The sequence below is a fragment of the Panthera uncia genome, chromosome E1, assembly GCF_023721935.1.
Source record: "Panthera uncia isolate 11264 chromosome E1, Puncia_PCG_1.0, whole genome shotgun sequence".
Classification (NCBI taxonomy): domain Eukaryota; kingdom Metazoa; phylum Chordata; class Mammalia; order Carnivora; family Felidae; genus Panthera; species Panthera uncia.
The window spans coordinates 4,554,090-4,561,238 of NC_064814.1; positions in this window are offsets into that span (position 1 = coordinate 4,554,090).

Genomic DNA, 7,149 nt, shown 5'->3' on the forward strand with positions numbered 1-7,149 from the left:
TAAGTGCCCAGCGAGGGGGGTGTTAAGGGGGTGCGTGGGGGTCCTTTCCAGGGTAGGCTATGGCAAGCCCTCTGGGGGGCTGTCAGCGTTTGTTGCGCTGGTATTCTGGCTCCAACCGAGGGTCCCTAGAGCAGAGATGCTGGACAGTCGTATGACACGGGTGGAGGGAGGTATGACCTAGCTGGAGTCAGAGGGAACCAGACGTCGTCCCCAGAGATGGCTCGTGCTGCCATGACTCGGCAGCGACCGGGCGTGCTTCTAATCCACCGGCGATGCCTTGCTAATGGGTCACCAGGCGTCACCAGCGTAAATCTTCTTTGTCTGCTGTCTGTCCTCACCATAGAGCTTGGGTTCCGTGAATGCGGGGAAGGTTTTTGTTAAATTATTATGTCCTCAGTAATTAGAGCAGGGCACAGAGTGGTACTGAGGATATTTCGGGAATGGCCGAAGAAAGGAATGAGCAAGGAGGAGAGTGGACGCTCCCGAAGGCAAGGTGCCGGGATTTGAGAGCCACATCTCCACGGACCGCGGCCCTGTTTGGGTCCTTTGCCTCCCTCTGCCCGAATGGCTTGGGTGATCTCTGAGGTCCCCAGGGCTCAGACCGTCCTGAGGCTGCCTGCCTCCTCCATCACTGGTCCAGTTGTTCTGGAAATCTCCTTTATTTTGTTTTTCGGTGACAGAGATGACAAAGGACAGGGAAAATTTAGCCTCCAGGCCCTTGGTTTGCTTAACAGGTTTAAGGGAAAAGTCACTTCTCCAGCCCACTGTGAGGCTGGCTTGCAATTGCGTTGGTTATGGGTAAATGAACATGCAAAAGCCGAGCTTGGCCTTGAGAAAGCCCGTGGTGCCTGAGAGGGAGTGGGGTAAACGCAGGGGGGAGCATAGATAAAGGGCACTTGGGGCCTTCCAACATCCCCCCTACCCCCCACCCCCGCTTTCAGAGGTGGGAGGCGTGGGGACAGGGTGGCCGTCCCTTTGCCCGACCACGTCGGTCCCCAGCACCAGGTCTGCGCGGTGGCCGAGACTTCGTGTCCAGGAGCCACCTGCTGGGCCGGGAGGGGGTTTATTTATCAGTGTGAAACACTCCACCCTCCCGAGTGTTTTATGGGATTCCCAAACCATGGCAAGCAGACGAATGTTCTTCCCCCAAGCTTCCCTCGGGAGAGAGAGAGGAAAAACACGAGGATGGGAGAGATGAAAAGCTTTTTTTCTCCCCCTTCCCCCACCCCCCTGCAAAACTGGGACTGCACTTCAGATGAAAATAATGCGTCTTGAAGGTGGTGATAAGGTAGAGGCGAAAATTGCCCCCGCGCTGTTTAAGACGGTGCTTCCGGCTTATCTCTGCGGTGCCCGTCAGGTGGAGACGGCATTTGCTGCCGACTGAGAGACCCCAGGGTGTGGAACAAAAGCTGTCTTTTGAAACGCGGTCTCTGAGAACACTGGCCTATTTTTTTAAAGTGTTTAATTTCAAGGCTTCAACGCATTCTTTTTTTTTTTTTCCTTCTTTACAATTTTTTTTTTTTCTCTATAATAGGCGATTGTGGGGCGCAAACAAAATGTGGCCGCCGATTAGGGCTGTGTCTCGCTTGCTCGTCCAACTGTTCTGTCTTTTGTTGTGCCGTGAATGCGTTTTCCTAAGCCACTTGGCTTCTCGGATGCTGTGTATTTAATTTGCCTCGAACATTCCTGCAGATCAGGCCCTTTTAGACCAGCGTTTCGTTAGGGCCTCGTATGATTGCACAGGGAGTGGGGCCATGGGTCCAGGAGACTGGGTAGGGGTGAGGGCGGTCTGCTGGCCCGCGCAGCTGGCTCCACGCCTGCCCCTCCAGGCCGTCTGACGGGGGCTGGATGTCTCAAACATCTTTCCCCAGTTGCCCTGGCTTTTATCTCCCCCCCACCCCAGGCTCTTGGGCAAACTATTTCTTTAACATACCAAAAAGCTGACCACTTGACCCACAAAAGCCTGACTTTCTAGAACATTCCTTTACACTCAGAACAATTGTTTGGACTCAGAACAATTCTTTGGACCCCTGTCCTTCAGAGGCCTGCCGGGATGAATCGGGCAGTGAGGGCATCTTCTGAGCTCTGCCGACTTTGAGGGGTTTCTGCTCCGCCGAGGGGCGTCAGCTTGGTGGTGTTGACCCTAAGACATGCTTCATACAGCCGCCCCCATAATTGCAGCAGGTGCCTGACACCCGTGAGGGCCTTGGGGGACGGTGACACAGGGTGGGGCCTGGGGACTGATCTGGGGCCACTTCCGGGGGTAGGGACATCTCTGTAGCCTTTTAAAGACAGGGAGTAATGGAGCTGAGTGTGGGAGGTGAGCAAGCCAGATGTGACTGACATTTTGAGGTCAGAGCAGGCAAACCTGGTGGGGAGGGCCCACGGGACATCAGATACAAGTGGACTTTGCTCTTGACCCCGAGGGAAGATGGGAGCCCGATGATGCACGATCCGTCTGAGGGTTGCCGTGGACAAGAGTGTCCCCTCCTCAAAAGACATACTCAAGCCCTAACCTCCGGTGAACGTGACCTTATTTGGAAATAGGGTCATTGCAGATGTAATCGAGCCAAGTTGAAGGTATACTTGGTTAGTGTGGGTTGGGGCTCTAATCCAGTATGACTGGTGTCCTTATAAGAAGAGAAGACACACACACACACACACACACACACACACGTGCCCACAGGGACGATGCTGTGCGGATTGCCCACAACTCCCAGAAGCCAGGAGCGAGGAGGCATGGACCAGTCTGTGTTAGGGCCGCCAGAAGGAACCAAGCCCGCAGACTCCTCGGTTTTGGAGTGTGGCCTCCAGAACTAGGAGAGAGTACTTCCTGATGCTTTAAGTGACCCCCTTGTGGCCATTTGTGACGGGAGAGCGACAGGAAACTCACACGAGGGCCTGCTGTGGGCCGAGGCTTCATATCCATCTCCGTCGGATTCTGACAACAGCCCAGAGGTGGACGGTGACTCCTTTTCCAAGATGTTCTGAGTGAGCGGCAGGGTCAGGTTGGGAACCCTGGCCACCCGATTCCTCAGAGGGCCAGCCCGGGGCAGAGATAGCTCTGCGCCTCTCGTCTCCTGCCCGGACACAAACCCACTCCTGCGTCTCTGCCTCTGGAAGGCTTCTGCCCTCGCCCCCCACCCGCCCCTGCGCACGGGGCCAACTTCTTCTTTCTGCATCCCTCTCGGACTTTGGCCACCCTGCCCTCCACACCCCCTGGCCTCTGGTGGGCAGAGCCGTGGAGCCTGGATGCTAGGGGGAAGCTGAGGTCTCCATCTGAAGTTGGAAACCCTCCCGCAGACAGGGGGCAAGCGCCCCCGGGTGGGGTCCTCCGCAGGATGAACAGCTGCATCCGTTTCCCCTCAAGCAGGTCCCCCAGGGCCACACCAAGCCTGTTGCTGTCAGAGGGCTGGGCCTGGGTTTGCCCCGTGGAGATGAAACAAGCTGAACTACAGCATTTCAAAGGCGCCTGGAATTCTGGTCTCCGTTTTGGAACACTCCTCCTTGCGGTAAGTCCGGGAGCCACTAGATGGCAGTAAAGACCGAGGCTGGACCAGTGTCACGGCCAGGGGCTGGACAAGGCAGGGGGTGGGAGGGGGGGAGACCCAGAAAACCCATTGCGGGAGAAGAGAGGGCACTCGAGCCGCCGCTGTCCGTGAGGGACCCAGGAAAGGGGACGGAAGGATCAACGTGCAGTGAGGCTGGGCTGGGAGCCCGACGATTGGACGCACGGGAGCCTCTTGGAAGGAAGTCGGTCGGAGAGTCCCCCTGGTTCCTTCATTTTGAAACAGGTGACTTTCCAGAGCCCCAGGCATTTTTCTCAGGGATCACAGGGCCCAAGGCTGTTTGCCGGACGATGCACATCTGTGTGTCAGGCCAAGGAGACCCAGGGAGATGGCGGCAGTGGGGGGGGGGGGGGGCCACAGCAAGGCAGAGCTAGGGGTACTGAGGCACGTGGGCCTGGAGGACAAGCCTACCAGCTAGTGACCCCAAACAGGTGACTTACCCCTTCCTCGCCTGTAAATTGGGGTAATGACAGGTAATGGGGTAACCATGGCGGGGTTACATGAGACAGTGCAAGGAAAAGACGCACAGGACCTGGTACCCAATTCAGCCCTGAGCCCGTGCTGTTAGCAGAATCACCAACTCCATCATGCTTGTTCTTCTGTTTTTTTTTTTTTTTAAGTTGTTGTTTATTTATTTTTAGTAATCTCTTCACCCAACGTGGGGCTCGAACCCACGACCCCAGAGATGTACCCCTGACTGAGCCACCCAGGTGCCCCCATGTTATTCTTGATAGCATAGGGTTATCTTAGAAGAGGAGTCAGGTGTAGGGATACCTTGTTGGGCATCTGACTCTTGATTTTGGCTCAGGTCATGATCCCAGGGTCGTGGGATCAAGCCCCTGGGTCGGGCTCCACGCTGAGCATGGAAGCTGATTAAGATTCTCTGTCTTGGGGAGGGGTGTCTGGGCGGCTCAGGTGGTTAAACATCCAACTTCGGCTCAGGGCATGATCTCGCGGTCTGTGAGTTCGAGCCCCGCGTCGGGCTCTGTGCTGACAGCTCAGAGCCTAGAGCCTGGAGCCTGCTTCGGATTCTGCGTCTCCCTCTCTCTCTGCTCCTCCCCCGCTCATGCCCTGTCTCTCTCTGTCTCAACTATAAATAAGACAGTTTTCAAAAATTAAGATTCTCTCTCTTGGGGAAAATGGGTGATGCGTTGAAGAGAAGGGAGCTTGTTGGGATGAGCCCTGGGTGTTGTATGTAAGTGATGAATCATGGGAATCTGCTCCCGAAGCCAACGGCACACTGTATACACTGTAGGTTAGCTAACTGGACAATGAATTATAGTAAACAAATAAATAATAATAAAAAGAGAAGAAAAATGGTTCTACAAATATCTCCAGCTTCATTTCCTTGAGCACGACCTACCTATTCTGACCCTCTAACATTCCCCGATCAGGGCTCAACATGCTGAATCCTGAAGACACAAGATGCCAGGACCCAGGGCTAATGGGACACAGAAGACAAGGGCTGCCCGAATAAATACCATCACCATTCCAAAAAGAAAAAAAAAGATTTCTCTCTCTCTCTCCCTTTGCCCCCCCCCACTCTCTCTTGAAATGAAAGTAATAAAATGATAAAAATAAATAAAGAAGATGAGTCAGATGCAAAAAAAAAAAAAAAAGCAAAGCAAAGCAAATCTGACTCTGTTTCGCTGCACCCTCTGCACGCAGGATGCCCGGCTTTGGATTGTAGTGCGGTCCACCCGGCCTCTTCCAAGATGCTTTCCAAGTTGTCCCTTCCCATGGAGGGCTCAGCTTTGCCCGTAGATGTACGCAGGCTCCCTCCCTGAAAGTCAGGGAGGGCCCTACATGCGGGGGCATCAGGCGGGGGGCTCCACCTGCCTTTATCTGTGATGATGGAAAGTGACACAGGAGTTGTGTCCTGAAGGGGCCCCAAGGTCAAAGCCAAGAGAACAATCCCCAAGCCGGACATCGGCCTCAGGGCTGGGCTGAGAGTGGGAGCCACAATGTGGGAAAAGATGAGGCCGGGAAGAAGGTCTAGGAGGACTTGGAACCCGGAGGGCCACCCAGCTTTGGGGACAGACCCCAAAGAGAAAACACAGGCCGTGTGGCGGCCTTGATGGTCATTCCGCAGCTCGTTTGGATGGCTGATTAACAAGGCTGAGCAGCGGCGTGCGGGCTCAAGGGAGAGTATTATTTGGTTCTGGACATGGGGGAGGCCCGGGGGTTAGGTCAGAGGCCCGTGTGTCCCTTCCAGGAGCCGCTCCACGCAGAGCGATCGCTTTCAATAAATACTGACAAAGTGCCGGCAAGTAAGAGCACGAGGCCTCCTGGTCACTTTGAACGGGGTGCCCTTCCATTCACCACACACTCATTAGATAGGATCCTTCTGGGTTAGTTAGCTCGTCAGATCCTTGGGGTCCTCGAGAGAAGTACCACTTACGTTTGCCAGAATGCCTGGCCACGTTCGGTTCCCCTGGGCCAAAACCAGGACCATCCTACAAGATGCTTCCTGGGGTCTTTGGACCTGGTGTTGACAGTGATGACAAGGCAGCAGGGGAGGTTTGTTCTTTTCTTTTCTTTTTGTTTAATGTTTATTTCTTTTGAGAAAGAGAGAGCAGGGGAGGGGCAGAGAGAAAGAGAGAGGGAGACACAGAATCTGAAGCAGATTCCAGGCTCTGAGCTGTCAGCACAGAGCCCAACACGGGGCTTGAACTCATGAGCTGTGAGATCATGACCTGAGCCGAAGTTGGACACTTAACCCACGGAGCCACCGAGACGCCCCAAGACATTTTATTCTTAGAAAATAGATATTATAGGGGCCCCTGGGTGGCTCCGTCGGTTAGGTGTCTGACTCTTGATTTTGGGTCAGGTCATTGATCTGACAATTTGTAAGATCGAGCCCCGCATCAGGCTTTGTGCTGACAGCGTGGAGCCTGCTTGGGATTCTCTCTCCCTCTCTCTCTGCCCCTCCCCAACTTGCGCTGTCTCCCTCAAAGCAAATAAGTAAACATTTAAAATAAATAAATACTGGGGTGCGTGGATGGCTCAGTTGGTTAAGCGCCCGACTCTTGGTTCCGACTCAGGTCACGATCTCATGGTTTGGGAGTTCGAGCCCCACATCGGGCTCTGGGCTGACAGTGCGGGACCTGCTTGGGATTCTCTCTCTCCCTCTTTTTCTGCCCCCCCTCCCCGCCACTCTCGGTCTCTGTCTCTCTCTCAAAAATAAATAAATAACATTTAAAAGTAAATAAATAAATACCATAAAAGCTAGCATCTGTCGGGAGTATATGATGAGCTAAGCACTTTGTGTATGTTACCTAATTTAATTCACAATGACCCTCTCAGAGAGGGAGCAAAACAATAACTCTGATGAAGAAACTGAGGTTCAGAGAGGCTCAGAGACCTACGAGGCAGTGTCACGAGTCAGAAAGCCCTGGAACCGGAGTTTAAAGCAAGCCTTGGCTCTGTTGAACCCGCTCTATACAAGAAAGACGCTCACCATGTGTGCAAAAATGTGTCAGGATGAGAGGGGAGGCGTTCAAACTGTCTTGAGGAAGGGGTTGGTGGCAAGGCTCCAGGTTGCAAACATGGTTTCCGGCACAGTCCCACCTTCCGCAGG